General features: G+C 53.6%; 1 protein-coding gene across 11 annotated transcripts in view; it reads left to right on the top strand.

The window, feature by feature from the left end:
* Positions 1–23,758, top strand: part of LINGO1 (leucine rich repeat and Ig domain containing 1) — a 215,465-nt gene that overhangs the window by 105,117 nt on the left and 86,590 nt on the right. For 6 of the 11 annotated variants that reach the window (XR_013450388.1, XR_013450389.1, XR_004916571.2 and 3 more), the window contains exons 3-4: positions 8,532–8,706; positions 22,003–22,088. The gene's annotated coding sequence lies outside the window, so the exon portion shown is untranslated. Of the gene's footprint in view, positions 1–8,531; positions 8,707–21,154; positions 21,259–22,002; positions 22,089–23,758 lie in introns of all 11 variants that reach the window. The other 5 variants (XR_013450391.1, XR_013450390.1, XM_036090010.2 and 2 more) reach the window with 2 other exon arrangements.

The raw sequence follows: 23,758 nt of genomic DNA, 5'->3' as shown, positions 1-23,758 counted from the left end.
CTCTGGGCTGGGCCTTTGGGTCTACAGTGGGATGTGGGAGCGCACAGCAGCCTCTTCCTACCCTCAGGGTGGCCTTCCTTTCTGATGTCCCACTGGGTTGTAGTCATTGGTTCTGGACTCGCCCTCAGAATGGGCCTTCCTGGCCCAGCCACGTGCCTCGAGACAGCAGTAGCTGGATCTGCAGTGAGGGGTCCTGAGCTGTCCCAGGGGTTTCCTGCAGACTGAGAGTGGCGCGAGAATCCTGAGGAGCCAGAGGGTCTGCAGCATCTCCCCACCTGGCTCTCAGCCCTCCTGCCCTGTTCCCCACCCAGCTAGAGCCATTTGGCCCTGTCCCTTCCCAGGTCAGCCCTGCCCCTCTTGACCCCTAAGAGTCCTCCCGGTCTGAACCTGCAGCACCTCAGCCCTGTGCAGGGAACCCAGCACCGAGTCCCACCTCTGTGCTGCTCTGACCCAGCCTCAGCCCTGCCTTGGGCCCTGACAATCCTGCAGACGGTCTGCCCACCACTTTGCTCTCACAGACTCATGTCCGGGGGTTTCTGGCTTGCTGGCTCTGCTTCCCTGGTGCTGACCGCCTTCCCCCGAGTGTCACCTTCCAGGGGACCCAGCCCCTGCTTCCGAGCCTGCCAAATCTGGGCAGTTCTAGGTGCCCTGTCCGAGAAGGGGGCCTGGGGAAGATGGGAAGGAGGCAATGCTGCCCTGGTCCGAGGGAAGCCCTAAGGCTGGAGTGTCCACTGGCACACAACCACTAGACACTGGGGGGGGGGAGCCCAGAAGGTGGGTTTCTGGGTTTCTGGCTGTAGGAGATACCCATGAGTGGGGTTCCTGGAGGGCGTGTTTCCTGGAGGAGGTGCTGGTGCCCAGTGGGGAGTGAGGAGGAGGAGGAGGGGACTTGGAGGGGGAGGTCCTCACCAGTGGGTGGCTCAGCACGAGTGAAACCGTCCTGGGTACCCACCCTGCTGGGCGCTGGGCCAGCTTCATACCCTGCCCCGGTACGGCCTTCGGGTGGCTGTTACGAGCTCCGTCTAAAAGGTGGGGACGCAGAGGTTCCGAGAGGCTCAGGGACTCCCCCCAGGTCACCTGCTGTCACCAAGGCATTGTCAGGCCTCTACCCCCGGTCTGGCATCTTTTCAGGCTCCTATGTGGAGGGAGTGAGGGAGAGTCTGAGGAAGAGGGGGAGGGAGGCTGGCGCCCGCCAGAACCATCAAACAGCTGCTGACTGTGACTTTCCGGGGAGGGGGTGTGGGTGGGGGGTGGCTTTCTGAGTTGGTCCTGCTCTTCCCCCCCTCCCGTGGGAGAACCCTCATGAGGAGAGGTTCCCGCCGCACGCCCCCTCCCTGCAGAGGCCGGCAGTTTGCCTTTTCAGAGGATAATTCCCCATTATACAGAGATATTTAGCCTAATAGAAGCCGACAGATCATTCAGGGCAGTAATGTACTCCGGCTTCAAGCGTTTAGTTTCCTCAGCCTGAACTCTCAGATTAAAGGCTCCTTGCCCGCGCCGCCCCACAACGATGCCTGTGACCTTGACTGCAGTGATGGGGTAGGTTTCTCCCTCCCTCTTTCCCTCCTCCTTCTTTGCGGGCTTCCTCCTCCCTCCCTTTCTCTCTCTCTCTCTTTCTTGGAAAAAAAAAAAAGTATTTTCCTTCTTAAATATTCAGTGGCGAGGCTGTTGCTCAAAGCCTGCATGCTCTGAGGACAGGCGGGTTGTACTTGGCCGCCAGCAGGGCCCGGGGACACCCGGCTCGGCCACACGGGGCCGGAGGGTGTGCCGTGCGGGTGGGCAGTCTGCGTGCTACACCCGCGGGCTGGGCGTGGGCTGCGGAAGCTGGGCAGACGGTCTTGCCCGGGGCTAGGACCGGCCCCCTACTCCCTCTGCCCACCCCTGGCCCCTGCCCCAGGGACCCTCCGAGAATGGGAGACTCCTAAGGGGGGAGTTTTGTCTGCCGCTCAGGCCTGGACGTCCGGGGAAGGACTCAGGCAACACTTGGGGCAGATTTGAGGGGCAGATGGCAGCAGAGGTGGCACTTGGTGGCCTTTCATCGATCAGGAGGGTGGCTTCGGGAGCTGTCTCGTTCTGGCCCCTGCAGGAGCCACTTGTCGGTTCATCCGTCCCCGCTGCCCCGTGTCTCTGTCTTGTCATCTCACCCCTGTCTTCTGCCCACCTGGCCGCCTGTCCGAGCCGCCTGCTACTTCTGCACTGACAGCGGGGGCGGGGGGGGGGGGGGCACGCGAAAGCGCCAGGTGGTTGGATTCAGCTGGTCCCGGGTTCACACCCTGACTCCAGGACTTACAGGCTGTGTCTTCTGTTCCATTTAATGTTTTGAACTTGGACAAGTTCCTTCATCTCTCTGAGCCTTCATTCCCTCACCTGGAAAGTAAAAGGATCCTGAGGGCTCAGGGCGTGCTGTGGGCGAGGACCGGTACCGGGTGCGGCTGCCCTGCGGGTCCTCTCCCCCAGGGACTCCCACCGCCCCTGCCCAGATGCCCTCTCTCCCTCTCTCTCGGCCCTTCTTGGCTAGGAAGGGGGAAGGTGGCCAGGAGGCGTGCCTGGCAGGGTGGGCTCCGGTTCCCCCACTCACAAGCCGCCTGTGTAAGTTTGAGGAGAATGAGGCCTGGGGGAGGGACCCTTCTTGAGTTCACTTCCTGGGCAAAGCCTAGTGTCTGGATGCAGGTCTGGTTTGAAGGAACCCACATAAGGGGCTGTGGCTGGACCACCAGGGGACGGAGCGGGGAGAATGGAAGAGCAGGGCTTGGGTAGCCAGGGAGGAGAAGCCTTCTGGGCTGGGATTCCCCTCCCAGGTTCCAGGGGGTTGGGCAAAAAGAATCTCTAACCATCGGGAATGAGGAGTCTCGGCACCTGGATGAAATCCCACGTGGTGGAGAGATTTCTGCTCCTTCTGGGGCAGGGGTGGTGGGATGACCATTGAGGGTGCAGGAGGGGAAGGCCCCCTAGGTGTTGGGCCATAGAAGGAATCTGGGGCTGATGTGCTGTGGGAACTTGGACTGGTCCCATTTCCTGTCTGGGCCTCCACTGCCTCATCCTATAAATGGGGTTAATCATCCTGCCCTGGGATGGGCAGAAGATCCAGTTAGAGAATATATGGGAATGTGCAGTGATCTATAATGTAGTACTAATAATAACTATCATTATGGTCATGACCTTCCTTTCCCTTCACTCTCTCTGACACCCACTTTGCCCTGATTCATATGGTGATAGAATTAAAGAAACACATGGTTGAAAGCAACTTCCCCATTTAGTGCAAAATCCCCACCCAACATACATGGTTCCCAGACTTCTGCTTGCATGCCCCCAGGGACAGGGAGCTCACTGCTCCTTGTGATGGACAGAAATCTGTCTCCCTAGAATCTTTTTTTTCCACTGGGCTTAGGTCGGCTCTCTGGGCACATAAATGCTAAGTGTCTCTGTCAGGGACCTAACGTCCTGACCAGGCCTTTTGAGACTTCCCCAGGGAACATGGTTCCAGGCCCACCTCTTCCTGTCAAGATCCCCATGGGCAGATTTCATGTTATCAAATACCTTCTAGACAGGCGCATAGATGCCTGGGCATGGCTTTCTGGAAGTAGCTGCACTGTCTCCAGAGCCGAAGCAACTGGCTTACCTAGCCTCTCTGTCTCCTGGCCACCAGGCTCCACAGAGTCCATGACCAGAGTCCCTGGCCTCTCTGTGTAGCTACTCAGCTTACCCAGGTTCTGGTAACTCTCTTTTATATACTGTGGCCCATTCCTAGGGTGCATGGAAGGCCTTGAACAGGGGACCCTGCCTCCCTAGTTGACCCCTCTCAGGCTGGACCTACCTTCAAGGTTCCATCCTAGTCTCTGCCAAAACAGTTGTTCCAGGCAGGGCCAAGGACCAGCCCTGCCACTGCCAGGGGCGAATCCTCCCCCAAGAGCCGGTGTGACCCACTCTCCCACATTCCTGGACATGGTTATTTAGCTAACCACTGAGTGAGCCAGCGCATAGCTTTCTGTCTCCTACATAAGGATGTCATGAGGGCCTCGCTCCTGGCTGGCTGGAATGCATGTCATCCTTTCGAACAGCCAAGAGGGGACATGTAGTTATCCTGCAAGATTCTTTGGTAAGTGAACTCAAACTTGCCATTGTCTTTCCTGTGTTCTGTGTAGCACTTCTAGAATTTCTTATTAGAATGGATGGGAAGCTTACTGGTCTAAGCCCAAATTGGCTTTTTTGGCCCCCTTTTGAAAACAAAAGGGGAAGGACGCTAATATTTACAAATGCCAGTTCTTGACATGTCTCATTTCACCGGCCCTTCATCACAGCCTTATGTGGGAGGATGGTGGTTGCCACTCGGAAGACGAGGGGGCTGAGCGAGTCTGGGGATGTGGAAGAACTTCCCCAGGGTCCCATGGCTAGCAGGGGGGCTAGCAGGGGGTGGCGCAAGGGCTCTGAAGCCGGCTGTTCCCCAGCCTTGCTGCTCACAGGTGCAGCCAGCTGGGGGCCTGCTCTGGGGCAGCCCCCGAACCCTCCCCTATCCTGCCTTTTCGGACAATCTTGTCAGCCTGAGGGTGGGACCCAGTCTTGCTCCTCCCCACGCACCACACACAGGACAGGGAACAGAGCAGGGGCTCTGGAAGTAAGATGCCTCAGGGGCACGCGAGACTCGCTGTGGGGGGTGGTACTTGCTCATCTGCGGTGTTATTTTCTAATCGTGCAAATTGTATGGGGGGCGGTGGTAAAAGCAGGGCATGTGTGTGGTGGAAGATAAGAGTCATCCGTGGTTCCTTTTCTTACTCCCACTCCCTCACATCCAGCTCACCCGCCAACTTCGGAGGAGCTGGCCCTGCTCCCGCACGCACCATGAATCCGTCTAGTCCTCCCTCACCTGGGCCCAGCCTTGTTGCTGTGTGTTGGCAGCTGCGGCAGCCAGCCCACTGGGCCCTTGCTCCCGTGCCCGCTCCTTTAAATCCAGCCTCCACTCAGCAGCCCCAGGGAAATTTTCACAGCGAAGAAGACCTCACAGCCCTTCCCTGGTGACTTTTCATCACCCCAGAGGCGAAGCCCAAGGCCCTGGCCTTGGCCCCGAGGCCCCAACCTTGGCCCCGAGGCCCCGACCTCCCTCTGCGGCCTCATTTCTCACAGTTGTTCCCACCTCTGCCCACCTCCTGCCAGGCCCCAGAAACACCGGCCTCCCACCCGCCTCTGCTCTCCTCCTCCTCCGGCTCAAGGTGAGACTGGTTCCTTATCCTCTAGGTGTGAATTCGGGTATGGCGTCCGCACAGAGACCTTCCCTGACCCACCAGCTAGCCCCACCCCAGGACCTCTCTCTCCTGTTACCTGGTTTAATGATCTTAATTGTACTTGTTGCTGTTTGCAGTTATCTTCCTTGTTTATTTGCTAATCATCTTTACCCCCCTCCCCACGAGAGCATCAAACTTGTCTGTTTTGCAGCCCACTGAATTCTCAGCATCTATAATACTCCTAGCATGTAGTAAAGGCTCAACAAGTATGTGGTGAAAAAATGAAAAATAACACAGAAACATGTAAAGGAGAAATAGCAAATTATACAATTGTGGATATGGTAGCAGTTAATGATGTAACGATTGTGTGTGTGAGAGTGTATGTGGGTAAGCTGGGAATCATCTGCTCCTTCAGTGAGAGGGCTGGCCATGAACCTGAAGCACGGCATGCAGGAACATATGGGTCACACGTGTGTGCGCGCACGTACGTGTGTCACTGTTCCGTAGCAGTGTAACCTCCGCTGAGGTCTTTCACCCCTTAGGCCTCAGTCTCTCCACCTGTGGAATGGGGCTGGCTGGGGCTGGAGGCAGAGGCCCGGATGCCGTGACCTCTCGAGGTCAGCCCTTGCCAGTGGCTGGACCCCACGGCGCTGTGCGGAGGGGCGGGAGGCGTTTATTGAAGTCTGCCTCCACCCAGGGCCGCTCCCCACTGACCTCTGAGGTGAGGATCTCGCCCAGGCAGGAGGGAGTGGCCAGGGCGACAGGAAGTGAGCAGAAAAGCCTGGAGACAGGAGCTTTGCTGCTGGGAGGTGGATTATGTTCACAGTGGAGGTCTCTTGGAGGCATCAGGAGCTTGACCTTGATATGTTTTCATTTTGTGTGTGTGTGCTTGTTTTTTAAAGACAGATTTTGAGACATTTATTTTATTTCTTGAACTTTTTTCTTTCAATTGCCATAAAAAGAATTTTTATGAAATTTAAAAGGGAAAACACACACACACACACACACACACACACACACACACTTGTTTTCACCCACCCAAGGCAACAACTGTTCCCTCCCTTGTCTCCTTGCCCTTTTCCTGCGAAGACAATGCTGGAACCTTGCCAAACGTGAGGGAGTCCAAGGGGCTCTTGACCTTAGACAAGTGGCTTCATCTCTCTATACCTTGCTTTCCTTGTCCAAAAAAAAAAAAAAAAACAGGGCATCATAATTGCTCCATCTTACAGTTCTTGTGCAGATTACACGAGTCAACATCTAGAAAGCACTGCAAAAGGTGCCGGGCACTTTGTATGTGTTTGTTAAATAAGAGGAGTAAATAAATGGAAAGGAAGGGGCATCCATGATGTCGCCATCATGGCAAGAAGAAGCCGCCGTGGAAGTCTGGCCTGAGGGTCAGAAAGCGAGAGCGCAGGCCCCGACTCTGCCCTTACTCCCCCTGTAACCAGGAGCATGCGTGGCTTCTCTGGACTCCGCTCGTCCATCTGTAAAGTGGTTATGTCATCGGCCCCCCATGACGCTGCGGCACGGGGCGGGGGATCACGGCTGTGCGGGGCTCAGTGCGTGCGGGGCCCTGGCCACTGCTGCTGCCCACCCCCCCCACCCATCTTCTCTGTTTTCTTGTTCAATGTCATTAGAGTTCCATGGTTATCACTGTTAATGGCCGTGTAATAGTCCTTCGAGTGGAGGTGTCACGATGCACTTTGTCATCTCTGTTGTGGGATGTTTAGGCAGCTTCCAGTATCTTGCTGTTATAAATAACCCTTCCATGAACATCTGTGTGCCCGGAGCACTTCCCTCTGAGGGATGATTTCCCCAGGCAACTTCAGGGACATTGGTTGAGGCTGCTTTGTCGGAAGGACGGAGGGACGGGCCAGCGGCAGTGGCTGGGAGAGGTGGATCCCTTCCAAGGTGGCCTGATAGCCTGCTCGGGGGGCGGCAGTGAGACACCCAGTGTGAGCCCTGAGCATGGTGGGAAAGGCAGGGCATCTAGTGTGATGGGGCCAAACGTGGTGGGAGGACACGAGGCCACCGTGGGGCGGGCAGTGGCACTAGGAGCTGGAGGAACAAGGTTCTGCTTTGGCCTTTGTGTCTCTGTCACACACTGTCTGTCTGACGTTGAGCAAATCCCTTCCTGTCTGTGGACCTCCGTTTTCCTCGTGTGCTGTGGCCAGGGGCTGGGCAAGGCTTGGTCCAGAGCTGCACTGTCTCCTCTGGTCGCCACTAGCCACCTGTGGCTATTTTGATTTAAATATAAAGTAATTAAATAAAAAATTTGAAATCAGTTTCTTAGTCACACTGTCCACGTTTCCGAATCCCGTCGTGGCTAGTGGCTACCACACTGGGCCGCACAGGTATAGAACGTTCCCTTCACTGAAGAAAGCTCTGTGAGACTGTGCTGGTCTAGAGACATTTCCAGAAATCCAATCAGCCCTAATGTGCTGTGGTTCGGGATCTCTGTCATCATGCCTTCTTATGGAACCAAGAAGAAGGCCGGCAGCCCTGAGCTCAGAGGACTCATTAAGGGCCTAACAAGGCTTCGTGACTTTGCACAGGCCGGGACCTCTGGTAGTGTCCAGAGTCTGAAATATCCATGCCTGCTTCTCTCCCCAGAGGTCCCAGTGTGGCCTCCGAGAGAAGCTGGGCAAGTGTATGGGCCCCAAGAGGGGTGGCCCCAGCCGGGGACAGTGCCCAAGGGAGGCTGGCATGAAGACAGAGTAGGTGGTCTCCTGATTCCTCAGGTGGGAGGGCAGCTGGGGGGCAGTCGGAGCTGCTCTCTGCCCCCCGCCTGAAACGTCACTGGTTCCCTTGGGGAAAGCATTGTCCTCTCTGGGATTCTTTTAGAAGTCTAGACTAGGGAGCAGAGAAGATGGCCACCTCACTCATCTTGTCCTGCTCTGGCTGCCTCAGGCCCTAAGTCGGCTCTGGGCACCTGCTGGGAGAGGAGCCGTGAGAAGTGAGCCCAAGCGTGAGGGTGAAGCTGCTTCTCTCCCCAGCAGTAGGCACACACGCACTGGCTACCCAGGGATTCCGGCCACACCTGTCCCCCACCTCTCCCTTCTTGTCAGAGGGAGCCCCTCCCTCCCACAGTTGCTTTTCTGCAGCCTGGAAGTGTCACAGGGGGAGGGAGAGGTACGGGGTGGGGGCAGGGTATAGTGAATAGGGGAAATACGAGGCAAGGTATGAGGAAATGAAGAGAAACTTGGCTCTCACCTTTGCTGAAGTGTAGCTGCCTTCTGCCCTACCCCCACGCCCATGGGCCCCTCTGTCCCCCTATAAGCCCCACCGCTCACTCTTGTTTCTCCTGTTTTCCAGGGATCCCATGGCCATGTCCTGGCTGCCCTGAGTCTGTGAGGCCACACAGTCCCCCGCCTGCATCTACAGGGCTCTGTCCCTGTGCAGCCCTTGGACCAACTTCCAAGCCCACTCCTCACCCCAGCCTGGGGACTCCTCAAGCTTCAGGACTCAGAGGGGCACAGGAGCAGTCACGGTAGGTGGCATCCCCACTCTGCTCACTCCCTGGCCCCTGGGGATACTCAGCTGGGCCTTCTTGGTCTCGGGAATAGGAAAGATACCTTTCTGAATACTGTGTCTGTCAGAATCCCCTTGGTTGCAAGTAGCAAAAAACCTGTTCAGATAAAATAAAATTATCAGCTCATGTAACTGAAGGGTCAGAGGTAGGTTGGCTTCAGGCAGGATTTGATCCAGTGGTTCGAACAATGTGACCAGGACCTGTTTTCTGTCTGTATTTCTATGCTTCCCCTCCACTCCTAGGAGCATTTCACATGACATGGTCACAAGATGTCGGCCAACAGTTTCTGGGGCAACATGCTTCCAGTTTTAAATCTGGGGTCAGGGTTGGAGACAAATTCTGCATTCTTGGTAGAACAAATAAAAGTGCTGGGGTTGATCTCTTGGGCCCTATTGGATCCTTGTTTGGATTGTCCTGACCCTTTAACTGGGTCCACAGGTCCTGGAAACATAAAGGTGCTGGGGGTCAGGGTCTGTCCTTCCCCAACCATGTGACCAGGAATGAGGGGAGGGTGTTTCCCAAAGGAAGCTTGGGACCTAGCTGGTGGAAGAAGTCACCCCCAACTGAGGGAGACAAGTGACAAATGATCGGTGGAGTCTGTCCAGCTTGGACAGCTTGAAGCCAGTCCCAGATAGATGCAGATGTGTGGTGTGTCCTTGGGCAAATCCCTATGCCTCTCTGAGCCTCAGTTCCCTTATCTGATGCAGAACCCCTGGTAAGGGTGCTCTCAGAGCTACTTGAAATGATGTATGGGAAGCACGGGCATCTAGCAGCTACTCCATACATCCTCGTTCTGTTCCCCTTCTATTTCCCTCCTGAGGAGTTTGCAACATCTTGTTTTCTTCAAACGTGGAAGGAGCTGCAGAGCGAGAATGGTCAGTCAGGATCCCTAGAAGCAAAGTCTGAGACAAGGATTTGTGAACATGAGACTTATGGAGCATGGGCTCTTGGGAGAAGGGAGGAAGAGAAGAAATTGGGGCAGGAATGAGGGAGATCATGGTCTCAGGGAAAGTCTAGGCTTGGGCTGGTCCCGGGGGCCCTGGAGTAGAGTTGACACCGTAGACTTGCCGCCCACACGGGGCGGCCGGGCTTTCGTACCCTGTACCGGTCAGTCGCCGACTGTGGGCCGTGCCTGCGGTACCTCTAGTGGGCCCCGTTGGCAGAGGGCGTTTCTCTGGAGAAGGGGGTGCCGTGAGCTGAAGCAGCCCACACTCCCAGCGGCTGGGGAGGGGCTCTGGGCAGGCACCATCTAGTATAGGACCTGTGTCCCTGACCTGGCCCGTCCTGGAGCCCCCTGGCCTGCTGCCTCCTCTGGCTTTGGCTCCTTCTGCCCCAGCCAGCAGGGCCAGTCCCTTCCCTGGGGTCTGGTGATGGGGTGGACCTTCATCCCTTCCTTTCGAGAAGTTTTTCCACCCCAGGCCTCCTTGTCCTCCCTCTGCCCCCTGCCTCTTCCCCTCTAATTGTTTGTTTTTCCCTTCAACCTCATCCATGCGATTCCCCCACCTGCTATGCCCTTTCTTGCTCTCTACCCCATCCTCTCTTTAGGGCCTGTGTGGGTCCCTCCCTCTCCAGGAAGCTTCTGCTCACTGCTCCAGCCAACATTGCTCTCTGGTAGTCCTTCCTCCAGCTCCACCCTTTTTACAGATGGAAAGGCCAAGGTCCAGTGTGCACTCCCTCATGGATACTCTGGGGGTTCCAGCAGCAGTGCCGAAGTGTGTTGCTCTCTTTGCCTTGGCTGCTAGGAAGCTCATAGCTAGTTTGGGGCCCATGTCTAGTAAGTGCTCAGGATGCTGGCATACAGTTGCTCAGTGGCCTTACCTCTGGCTTCTTCTCTCTCATTTTTTTCTTCTTCTGATTTCTTTTCTTATTTTTCAGCCTGTGCTCTTCTCAGCAGCCTCAAACTCTTTTAGAAGGTGGTGGGGTATAAATTATAAATAACCAAGACTGGCCTTGGTTAAAGCATTCAGCCAAGTGCGAGGCTTTCCCCTTCCTAAGGGCAGCTGGAGAGGGAGGGTCTCCCCCAAGGCCCTGGGCTGAACCTGTCCCTGGAGAGACACCCAAGCTTGACCATGGCAGCCCTGGTACGGTGCCCACCCTGCCCTCCATGGGTCAGGAAGGACATTGTTCTGCTTCCCATCCTTCTCCCTCCCCCCTTTTCATCTTATCAGAAGCTAATGAAAAAGGCTGGGAAACCCAATCCTCTGGTAATTAAATTTACTTAACGGGTATTGAAGTGGAGTAATGAGAAGTTTAATGCAGTGATTAGATTTTTCTTTAATTAATTAAAATGAGAACCATGTGTCTTGCCAGCAAACCAACTTGACCCTCTGCTTGAGAGCAGCAGAGATGGTGGGGGGCTTGGCTGCGTGGGTGGGGGTGGAAGGGTGGGTGCAGCCCCCATTCTTGGAAGTAAACCTGGCTCTGCTGCCCACCCAGGGCAGCCCCTGGTGCAGCTCCCATTTCTGAGCTGCGAGAGCCGGGACTGGGCTAGGCCTGAGTCTCCCAGGGCTGAGGGATCCAACATTCCCCACACTCAGAGCTGATCACTGACCCAGAACAGAGGTTTCAGAGGGGGGCTTGGCAAGGGTGGCTTAAAGCAAGGAGCACAAAGGAGGGATTTCAGGCACTGCGAGTGGCGGGGGCATTTTGGGTATCACATCTCATTGCATGGGCCAGTGGACGCCTTTACCTGCATGTTCAGCCAGACCTGGCTTTACCTCCGTTGGCTCTGTCTGGGCTAATGGAGTGAGGGCAGTGGGGTGGATAATCGAGAAATCTGAGATAACCCGCCAACCACTCCTCCTTGACTTGGGAATGTATCCGTGCCAGAAGGACGGATCCTTGCTGCGTTTCCGAAGGCCAGTTAGGACTGCAAGGAAGTACTTCCTGCCTTGGGCCACTTTTGCTGGGGTCAGGTGGGGGCTGGGGTAAAGGGAATATGGGAATCCCAGCATAGCTGTGTGAGGTGGAGCATAGGACGGGCCGTGCCAGGGTAGAAGGTGGGCATAATGAGGACCCAGAAGACAGGCCCCTGCACCTAAAGGGCAGAACATGTTGTTTTCAAGCAGTGGGTAAGGCTGGGGAGAGTCCTGAGTCTTTCATGGTGGGGAGGCAGAAAACTTCCTTTAGTGAGACCTGACCCTACCCCCACACTGAGCCTTGATCCTGGACAGACTGAACCTTGATCCCAGTCCTAGAGGAGGCTTGACCCCAGCCCCATACTTAGTCCAGCATTGTCATGGATTTGCAAACAGAGTAACTAATGGGTGCTGGGGTGGGAAGGGTGAACAGCCCTGTTTGTCCATCCTCACTGCCAGCTCTCTTGCCTGTGGGCAGGATTCCGGTGCCAGGCCCCACACTTGTCTCTAGAATGGCCAAGATGAGTCAGATCCCTGCCCACAAGGCTGATGGGGGAGGTGACAAGCAAACAGTCACCAAGTGATCAGAGCTGAGGTGGGGGAGACCCAGAGGGCTGGGGGCTCTGGATCCGCACTAAGAGCTTCCTCCAATGGCAGGTGGGGCGGGAGGGGCTGGAAGCAGGGCCCCATGGGGAGGCTGAGGCTGGTCTGCCAGAGGTGAGGAGGACGGTGCCCACGGCAGTGGCTGCGGGAGCCTCAGGTGAGCAGTTCTCCCTATGAGAACTGGCTGGGATGCCCCCAGGCCACCCTAAGCTCCTGGTGAACCAAGGGCCTTGTGTGTGGAAAGGGTTGGCCGGGGTACGGGGCACTGGGCCGATAATGTTACCTTACAAGGCAAGCATTTTTATCCATCTCATCCAAGAGGAAAGAGGTGCTGAGCCTGCACTAGCCTGGTGGGGCGAGTTCCCAGAGCTTTCGGGCCTCCAGGCCGGCTCACTGCTGTTCCTGTGCATCTGCCAGGGAATGGACTTGCCCTGGGGGGCAGGAGGCCTCCGCTTCTGACTCCTCCACCCCTACCTGGCTGGGCCTATCAGACTGGCGTCTGGGGCGTGAGGAGTGAGGGAAGCGGAGGGTCCCGGCTAGGGAGGGGATGAGCCCCAAGAACGAGGCTCTCCTGCTGTCTTCATCCCTACCCCTCCCCTCTCCTGACTCCACTAGATTCCTCCCGATTCTTCTTCTTCCCCATTTCCCTTCTTCTTTCCTTTCTGAAAACCCAGGCCTAGAGAAACCACCCAGCCTGCCCACCCACCACTCACATGGGGAAATCGTCAAGATCATGGGGCTCTGCCTCTCATCTGCCTGTAAGGTTAAAGGGTCTGAAGTCACATTATCTCGAATGTAAACACAGGATGGCACTTGGACACTTTCTGTGGCTCTGCACACACGAGTTCACACTCCACAGGAGATGGCCCCAGGGAGCCAGCCCTCTGTCCTCAGGCACCATGCTCCGCCTCCCTAAACCACTGTCTCACTGAATCCTCAGCAGTCTGGGAAGGTACTTATACAGGCGAAGGAAGCAAGCAAGGTCAGGAACTAGGTCCAACTCACACCACTAAGTGCAAAGGTGAAGCTTGCCTGACAAGCTCAAATCCTAGGCCAAGCCACCCCTCCAGATTACCCCCTCTTGCTTCCGGGCAGCTCCCCCTCCCTCCGTCTCTCCAAGCCTCCCCCCCACCTCCCTCCCCATCCACTGCCACATCTCTCCTCCCTCTTCGCTGTGTCCTCCAGCCAGAACCAGTGACTCTTCCCCAGCCCGCCCCACGCTTTCCCACCCCCAGGCCCTTATTCAAGCTGTTCCAGCCCCCTGGAGTTCCCCTCCCCAACTCCATCTGCCCAAACCCCCTTCATCTTTCCAGGCTGGGCCCAAATGCCACTTCCTTCATGGAGACACCCTGTCTGCTGTCACTGCAGTCAGGAGTCACCCACCACCCTCCCTGAGCACCGTCCTACAGCTCTTTCCTGCCCCCGCCCCCCGAGCCTCCTGGCTTTCCTGTGTCTGACTTGGCAGCTGTGTGGAAGGTGGGACCCCGGCTTCCCAGGCCAGGTACCCCCAGGGCCTGGCACGCACTAGGTGCACGAGAGGTAGCAGGGGCCTTGCCTTGGGAAGGGTCGCACCTCTGCAAACTCGACCCTTTCCTCAGCAGTCCTGGGCCCACTAGCCCCTCACAGCACTGGTCCCAGCCCCACGGCTGGCCAGATGCTCGCTGGAGCCCTGGCTGGTGAGGTTGGGGGGCTGGCTGGTGGCCCCAGAGGACTTCCCTGGGCCCAGGTTGTGGGGGACAAGAACAAGGCAAGTCCAGTGCTGGTGGAGGGCTTCATGGGCACTCTCCCTGGCTCTACTCACTGGCTCTGCCAATGACTGGAATCTCTCCATGCCTCAGTTTCCTCATCTGTTCAATGAAGTGATGACAAACCTACCTGGGGTTGCTCTGAGGATCAGAGCAGTCAACACAGGGGAAAGCACACAGTAAAGACACAGATACACAGTGTGGCTCCCTGACCGTCGGTCGTCACCGTGGCCATGCAAGGGGGCCTGAAGGCAGAGTGTTGAGGGAGAGTTTCCAGAAGGTGCTGACGTATGAGCAGCAACTTGAAAGATGAGGTCCAGAGGCAGGGAAGGACATGCTGAGGGGGAACCACATAGACGAAGATCCAGAGGCAGTCTGGGGGACATGCAAGGGTTCCGTCTGTGTCTAGACTTAAGAGCAGGTCAAGGGGAGATCCCAGGCTGGTGGCACACAAGCACTGTGTCCGGAGGGACCTTGGGGGCCACACTGAGGAATTTGCCTTGCAGCCTGTGAGGGGCCATGGAATGGGGTATTTTTTCTTTTTTAGTATTTGCTCATGCAAAAACATCGAAACAGTAGATGTGTGCCCTGTTAAGTATGGAAGTTCCCTCTTTGCCCTTAAATCGTTCTGCCAAGATCTCACAGTTGTTGGTCTGGTGTGCCTCGTTCCAGAACTTTTTTCTGTGCCTTACAAACATACTTGTTGCATATTAATTTTTTTTAAGATTTTATTTTTAACTAATCTCTACACCCAATGTGGGGCTCGAATCCACAACCCCAAGATCAAGTCCCATGCTCCAGTGACTGAGTCAGCCAGGCATCCCTGTATATTACTTTATAAAAAAAAGAAATAGAGTCATATTATGCACATTACTCTACAACTTCCCTTTTTCACTTTCCGGTGTGTTGTGGGCATCTGTCAGTGTCACGGCACACAGATCAGTGGTGTCCCTTTTAATGGTTGCCTAATATTCTCTTATTTGGCCAGAGTGTAATTTATGTAACTAGTCCTGGGTTGATGGAATATTTAGGTTGTCTTCAATCTTTCACTCTTGCAAATGATGCTTCAGTGACCATCTTTGTATATATATCTTGCTGACATGTGTAAGCATTTGGGTAGGATAGATTTCTAGACATGAAATTGCCTGGCTGAAGGGTACGTTTATTACATTGTGATAGGTACCGCCACAGTGCTCTTCCAAGAGGTTTGGCCAGTTTACGCTCCCGCCCTTGGTATCTGTGGCTGGCCATTTCCCCACACCATCCTCCGCACTGAACATTATCAAGCTTTTTAATTTGTGCTCATCCAGGAAAATGTCTTGCTGTGGTTTCAACACTCACTTGCCTTCTCCGCAGCGAGGCTGAGCATCTTCTCATGTGGTTGTGGACCTTTTGCATTTCCTCCTCTGTGAATTGACTGTTCATATCTTTGCCCATTTTTCTTTCTTTTTTTCTTTTTCTTTTTCTTTTCCTTTTTCTTATTGATATAAAGGAGCTTTTAGTATATTAGGAATTTTCAAACTTTCTGTCTGATGTGTGTGTTGGAAATATTTTCCCTAGTCTGCTGTTTGTCTTTTTAACTTGGTTTATGGTCTCTTTGGCCATATAGAAGCTTTAGATCTTTATTTAGTCAAATCTGTCAGACTTCTCAGAGCTTCTGAGTTTCACATCCTGCTTGGCCAGGCTTCCTGGAAGGGTTTTAAGTGGAGGTCAGATTGGGGATTGGGAAAGGTTGCTCTGATTGCCACTGTGCGGAGGGTGGGCGGAGGGGGACAGCAAGGCAAGCCGGAGGATAGGAAGCAGCTGAGAACTTTGCGCTGGGGGCGGGGGGGGGGGGTCAGGGGAAAATTAGGGAGAAGGTGAGTTTGGGAAATATTCAAGGATTGGCTGCCCATGGTGATAGGATGTGAGGATGAGAGAGGGAGAAAGGACTTCGGAGCAATGCCTGGGTGTGTGGCTGGGGGACTACTTGGCTGGTGCCCCCACCACCCTGAGTTGGGGACGGGATTAGGGAGGGAAATGCATGCCGGTGCATGTGAGTGCTCACCTGAGCAGGGACACAGCACAGAGGAGTACATGTGTGCGTGCACGTACATGCTTCAGGTTGTGGAGATGGGCCATCTGTACCGTGGCTGCACGGAGGGGGAGGGGTGTGGGGCGTCTGTTCCCCACCAGCTACTGTACCGGCACCACGCACGCGCACTCTGTCATCCCGACTACCGTATGAAGTAGGTCTGACGGACGAGGAACCAGACTCAGAGAGGTTAAGTAACTTGCTCAAGGTGACACAGCAGTAAGTGACAAAAAGGGGATTTTTTTCGACATCTTAGATCTGACCCTCCCAGACAGAATTGCCACCAACAGCATGGAGGAAGCTTTCATTCACTTCTAACCTGACCAACCCGGTTGCATCAGGGACTCTTAGGACAGGTGCAGGAACCACACTGCCTGGCTCGGACATGCAGCCCCATTCCTTACAAGGCAAGTTACTTCACCTCTCTGTGCCTCAGTTTCCCCATTCTGAAAATGTAGTCAATCACGGTACCCGCCTCGCAAGATGTTCGTGGAGATTAAATGTGTTAGCACCTAGGAAGTGCTTAGCCCATGAGGTCTCCTTGGATGCTCTCTGTGATGAGTCTGATGACGATGATGGCAAGGCGTTCACCGTCACTGTGTCTATGCCTCTTTCCCTTCTCCTTCCCCTCCATCTTCCCTCCACCTGTCACCTCACCCCTGGGCCAGCTCTTCCTCAATTCCCTGCAGGAACTTCGTCCAATACTTGCCTTTGAACCTCTGTCCTCTGTTTTCAGCCCCCAAGCCCTCCGCAGACAGTGAATTAAAGCCCAATCAGTCAGCAAAAACCATTCAGGGGAGAACGATTCATGTTGCTCTCAGGGGATCCTCCCCCAAGCAGTTCTAGTCAGGCATTTTCTGCAAGCCCATGCATTCATCCCAACATTATCCGGTCTCTGAGAACCAGACCATAACAGCCAGATCTAGAACTCCTTCCTCCCTGAGTGGAGATGCTCAGGTGTACTTTCGGTGGGGGGTCTGAGCTGACCCCAGCCCAGCCAACTCTCCCCTCTAGCCACAGCCATCACTGGATCCCTGATCGTGGGATGAGTCATTCTCAGCATCGTTGGCCAGGAAACTTGCCCATAGGAAACAAAAGCAGAAAGCACAGCAGATTCTGGGCACAGTTTCTTCCCATTAGCATATCCAAGCAAATCCCATGGCTGTGAGGGTCTGTGCAAGGTGCTTAAACTGGGTTAAAACCTCAGGTCTGCACCCAGTTAAAAATTTCTCACCGAAATCACCAAACTCACCGTTATGGATTTCTCATCATCAAAATAAACTCCCAGGTAAATAAATCCTGGTGTTAAAGAATGGAGCAGTTATTGCCTGTTGCTTGCAGGATTTTGTTTTCAGTTGCACGGTTATCAGTCACACCTGTTTATTTTTAACCCGAAGGATGGCCGAACTTGCTTCAGTGCTTCCCAGGGGACAGTTATACCCAATTACACAGCAGACCCCCTACCCCAAAGCCTCTGAGAGAGGCAGCAGACCCCCTACCCCAAAGCCTCTGAGAGAGGATTCTTTATGACTGCTTTTGGGAAGCCTGGTCCCCAGGTCTCCAGGGTCCCCAGGTTCCACCAAGCCTGGCTTTGTCCCAGGGGTTTCTTCAACATCTCCCCCCACCTCCAATCCAAGCCCCCTTTCCCCAGTATACCAGTATACCTTTCCCCAGTATACCCCAGGACTTCTGCAGGGTGCTGCACCACACTCTGACTTGCAGCTAACCTGGCCCAAGTTCAAAGCCATTCGAGCCTTTGGATGCACGTAGACAAGTACTGACACCAGCATCGGCACTCATACCTAAGAAACTTTTCAAGTTTGCCCTTACAAGAGAAGTCTTTCTAACAGCCACAAGGAAGCTGTATGCTACCCATTTTTTTTTTTTTTTTCAGGAGGGGCTGGAGGGGAGGCAGTATAATCCACTACAGTCAAATCTTACTTCTTGGAAAGAACGAGGAATCACAGGGGCATTTATGGACATTAGGGGCTTTCCTCTTGGGTCGCCTGCCAGAGCCCACTGTTATCTTGAGGGGCTGCCTCTTCTCCCTGTTCCCTGTATTGTCCCACAGGAGCACACAACATTTAAGGCGATAATTGCCAAAGTAAAGTGCCAATAAGTTCAAAATATAAATGTATAATTCAGCTTGCAGCTTGCTCTCATTTGTGGCTCCAAGCCCTGTTGGAGTCCCCTAGCCCTCAGCTGTTAATCCAGGGCAGGCAAGTAGGGGGCCCCAGGGCCTTTCCAAAGCTGATTCCAGACCTGAGCCAGGGGTAAAGCTCTGAGGATGCCCCAGCCTTTTTTCTAAAGTCAAATTCAAGCCCTTGAACGTAGGCCAAGGCCTCAACTGTCATGGAGATGCTGTCACTTGCGTCTGCTCACACCTCCCTTCTCCAGGGGGGAATTGTCCCGCTGATGAATCCTGCTACAGGGCCTGAAACTCCCCCCTTTCCCTTGTGGATAGGGAACCCTTGAAATTGGGGATTGACATATTTCTGTCCCCCACCGAAATCCTAGTTATTTAGGGGCTCCCAAATGGAGCTTAGTTCTCTCACTCAGAAAGTCATCCAAATACGCTCTCAAACCAAATACGGTAAGGTCATGTGCCCCAAGTGGCCAGTGGGGATGCAGTAGGGTAGGCAGAGTTGTGCTGCATAACAGGTTCTCTGGGAACTCTCGGTGATTTAGTACAACAAAGGTTCCCATACCCTTTCTTCCTTTATTTACAGTATGACCTCACATTACGTGTCCAATGTGGGAAGTAGGGAGGGTGGCAGACTCTGGTCCATACAGACATCCAGGGACCTGGGCTGACAGAAGCTCCACCATCTTGTAGCTGCCCCATCTGGAACACATGGTCTCCTTCAGTCACTGTGGCAAAGAAGAGAAAATGGTAGAGTCACACTCTGCTCTTAAATACCTTGGCCCAGCAGTGACACACATCACTTTTGTTTACAACCCATTGGCCAGAAATTCTCATATAGCCTCCATTAACTGTAAGGGGGCTGAGGAAAGGTCACATCATGCTGGGATGAAGAGGGTGTGGAGGAAATGCGCCCAGACATTCAGCGACCAGTAGAATCTTCTGTACAAGGGGTGTTGTGGGACCCCTCTCAGAGCCAGGGTTTCAGAAGAGCCAAGGCCCTGACTTGCTGTTCATTCTTTCCACCTGAGGTGGCTAAGGCTGGGGAAGCTCAGATGTCTGGGAGAGCCTGATGGGAAAAGCTTTGAGGAAGAGTCCCTACAGATAAATAAGCCCCATGGCAGGCCCGGGTCCAGGGCCTCCACCCACCAGGCTCTAGGTTTGACTCCATCTCTCCCCCCTTTACCCCACTGACTGCTTTCAATACCAACACCATCCCAAAAAATGAATTTCTCAAGAGGAGAAGCAGGAATGAGAGTGAGGATGAGTTCAGTTTTGGAGGGAGAAAATCCAAGAGGAGACTTCCAGAAGCCATTGTGTCTAGTCCATTTGGGCTGCTCTAACAAAATACCACAGACTGGGTGGCTTATAAACAAGAGAAGTTTATTTCTCACAGTTCTGGAGGCCGGGAAGTCTGAGATCAAGATGCTGGCAGATTTGGTGTCTAGTGGGGGCTCACTTCCTGGTTCATAGATGGCCATTTTTTATGGTGTCCTCATATGGCACAAGGCACAAGGGAGCTCTCTGGCGTCCCTTTTGTAAAGGTGTTAATCCTATTCATGAGACTCATGAGACCTTCATGACCTAATCCCTTCCCTCAAAGCCTCACCTCCAAATACCACTACACTGGGCTTCGGTTTCAACATATGAAATTGGGGTGAAGGGGACACAAACACTCCGTCTATGGCACATTGGATATGAGCCCAAGCTCAAGAGCATACCCTTGCCATGAGAGAGAGCTGGAAGATACTGCCTTTCTTCCAGGCTTTCATTCCTTCAGCAAATATGGCCGCTGTGGGCCATAGAGTGTACTGATTACAACTGTGGGGTCTGATTCCAGAACTCCTGGGATTGAAGCTTGGCTTGGCCCATCATCAGCTATGTGACGTTGGGCTAGGTACTTCCCTCTGCCTCAGCTTTCTCCTCTTAAAATGGGGATATTGATAGTATGATAGTATCTATCTCTCTTAGGGTAAGTGTGAGCATTAAATGAGTTAGTATTTGTGAAGTACTCAGAACAGTGCTGGGCACATGATAAGTACTCTATAAATGTTAACTATCACCACTGCAGCCGCCACCACCATCACCGTCATCCTCACCATCATCACCATTATCCTCACCATCATCATCATCATCACCATCATCATCACCATCATCATCATAATCACCATCACCGTCATTATCACCATCACCATCATCATCATCACCATCATTATCACCATCATCACCATCACCATCATTATCACCATCACCATCATCATCACCATCATTATCACCATCATCACCATCACCATCATCACCATCATTATCACCATCATCACCATCACCATCATCATCATCACCATCATTATCACCGTCATCAGCATAATCACTATCCCCATCATCATCACCATCATCACCATCATCATCATCACAATCATCACCATCATCACCATCATCATTATCATCATCACCATCATCACCATCATCACCATCACCATCATCATCACCATCATTCAGTACCAGATACTGTGCTAGGCGTTGCAGGGGGTGGGGTAGATGTCAAGGTCCCTGCTCTCACATATGATTGGGAAAATGGAAGATAAAGAGATAAATAATTAAATTAAGATGATAATTCCAAATAGAGATGGTATGAAAACAATAAATCAGGTATGTGAAAAATTAAAACCAGGGAGCCACCACTGCATGTCTATTACACTGATATCTACAAAATTGGCAATACCAAGTCCAGGTGAGGATACAGAGCAGCTAGAACTCTAGGGTGTTGCTGGAGGGAATGCAAAATGGTATAGCCACTTTAGAAAACAGTTTGGCAAAAAAAAAAAAAAAAAAAAACCCACAGTTTGGCAGTTTCTTATAAAGTTAAAAATATGTTTACTGTATAACCCAGCAATCCTACTGCTAGGTATTTACCCAAGAGAAGTAACAACTTATGTTCACGTAAAAACCTGTATGTGACTATTGATAGCGGCTTTATTCATAGTTGCCCCAAACTGGAAACCACTCAGCTAGTAAATGGATGAACAATTGAATACTACTCAGCAATAAAAAAAGAATGAAACTGGGAACAACAAAGAAACAACGAAGGTAAATTGCAAATGCGTTATATGCTAAACGAATAAAGCCAGACTCAAAAAGATACCTGTAGATGACTCGATTTGTTTGACATTCTGGAAAAGGCAAAACTATAGAGACAGAAAATAGGTCAGTGGTTGTTAGGGGCTGGGGTTGGCGGGGAATTGGCTACAAAGGACAGCACGTGGAGAGTTTTGATAGCATTGTTCTCTGTCTTGAGTGTGGTAGTGGTTACACGGCTGTCTGCAGCTGTGAGAACGCATAGAACTGCGCACTAGAAAGAGTAAATTTTACTCTAGGTAAATTATAGCTCAATTAACCTGCCTGGAAAAAAAAAGCTCTCTGTGAGATTGTTGAGACAGGGCAACCCGAATGACAGATCAGTTAATCAGGGTCGTGTGACGTGGGGAAGGAGGGCCTCCCGCACCTGGAGCTCAGGGAGGGCTTTCTGAGGAGGTGCCTTGAGCTGAACCTGGATCAGGAGAAGGAGCTGGGCCTGTGAGGATCAGGAGGAAGTGGGGGCCGGGGGCAGAGGGAGCAGCAGGGTGGCGGTGTGGCTGGCTCTGAGTGAGGGAGGAGTGGTCAGCCAGCCAGAGACCCGCAGGCTGGACCAGGGGACCGGCACGGATGGTGGGGCGTCCTCCTGGAAACTTGCAGGGGCTGTTGGTGGTGGGGGGGAGGCCGAAGCCAGACATCCTGGGTTGAGTAGTACAGGCCCATCTTAGCGGCACTAACCTTCCTGCTCTTCCCCTGCAGTGCATGCTGGGACCGCGACCGATAGGCTGCTGCTCCCTGGGCCCCCAGAGGCTGATCTGTTTGCCTCCCGGCGCCGTCTGACCCAGGTAGGCGGAGAGCAGGGGGGCTCCCACTGCCTCATGCCTCTGCTTTGGGTGGGAGGGCTCTGGGAGCGAGGAGCGGGATGGGCCTCGGTGAATGAGCCCCTGCCAGGCGCGATGCTGTGGGACACGGGTGGGGTTTAAAGGCTGTGGCCACAGCAGGGCCTCCTGGGGGGCTTGGGGGCCACCGAGAGGCCCCAGGACATATCATCCTGCCAGCCCAGTTGTTCTCTGACATGCTCGCTCTCTGTGCTCTGTTCAGCATCCTTTCCCGGCACGCACTTGCTAAGTACGCTGGCTGTGGTAGCTTCTGCATCTGTGGGGCTCCCTTTGCTGTCACTCTGGCTTTTCTCTGCCAGAGTCGCTGCACCAGCCTTGTGTGTGTGCTTCCATGAGTGACGGCTCTTACTCCGGAAGGCCCCAGCTCTCTGCAGGACTCCCCCGGGGCCCGGGTGCTCCTCCGGGCACCAGGAGCAGCCCAGCTCACTTTTAATCCACTCGGCGTTTCTCTGCTGCTCCTGGGCGCCCCAGGTGGAGGCTTTCTGCTTAGGGCCAAGTGCTCCAAAGGTGGGCTGGGTTGTGGGCTAGGCTTGCCAGAAAAATTTACAGGATGTCCAGTTGAATTAGAGCTTCAAACAGATAACAAATCATTTTTTAGCATAAGTATATCCCCAATACTGCATTGGATATACAATTTTTGCTAAATCTGACAACTCTAGTTGTCTGAAGCCCCAGTCCCCCTCTTCTTCTGACGAGTCCTTGATGGGCCCACCTTGGCCCCCTTAGATCAGCTGCCTCCAGTGCCTATGACGGCTGTCCTGGAGCCAGGGGGGGGCCAGGCCTGCTCAGGTCACAATCAGCGGACATCTCCTGATCCCCCAGGTCCCACAGGCCAGCCCTGGGGCAGAGACCTGGGGGTTCCCGCTGGAGGCTGTTAAGAGTGTTCTCAGGGTCCTTGCCCTCCCTTCTGGCTCTCTGACAGCAGAGTCCGGGCTGAGGAGGGCATGGGGTGGAGCCGGCTGGGCCTCTGTGCCCATGAACAGAGCTGTGAGACAGGCCTGGAGCTGTGAAAAGAACCAAGAATAGAAAATTGTCTCACGAGCTTGGAACCCAGAGTGCTTGGGGTGCGGGGGTGCAGGAGGGGGGTCACAGGGGTAAGACAGGGCCAGACGATGGAGGGCTTGCAATGTCCTATTTCTGCATCTTGCAACACTGGGGAGACAGGGGAAGTGTTTCCATGGCAAGTAGAGTCATTTTTCTGACCAGTAAGGTAATGTTCTCTATATGTCCTCTACCTATCTATCTATCTAACAGCCCGAAAGTGTTTAAAGCATGCTGATTGAGCCCTTCCCATAATCTCTTCCTCCCCAGGACTAAACACTGCTAACTAGTTCAATATATCTCCCTCCAGACTCTTTTTTGGTGCACTTAGAGATGTATTTTAAAAGCAAAAACATGGGCTCATCCTAGTTACACTGCTCTGTCACGAGTTTTCACCTAACAACATACTGTATAGATCATTCCAGAGTTCTTCCTTATCCTTTTATGCCCATTTTTGGGTGATCTTTAAATTATGTATCAATGATCAATCCTGCTGGTGGCCATGCAGATTGTTGTGAGCGTGTGGCTGTTTATAAACCTCCCTCAGGGAACCTCCCCGTTGGTGCCTCTGTGTG

This window comes from Halichoerus grypus, chromosome 8, assembly GCF_964656455.1.
Source record: "Halichoerus grypus chromosome 8, mHalGry1.hap1.1, whole genome shotgun sequence".
NCBI lineage: Eukaryota > Metazoa > Chordata > Mammalia > Carnivora > Phocidae > Halichoerus > Halichoerus grypus.
Note: the sequence above shows the minus strand (reverse complement) of the source record. Positions and strands in the feature narration are given on the sequence as shown.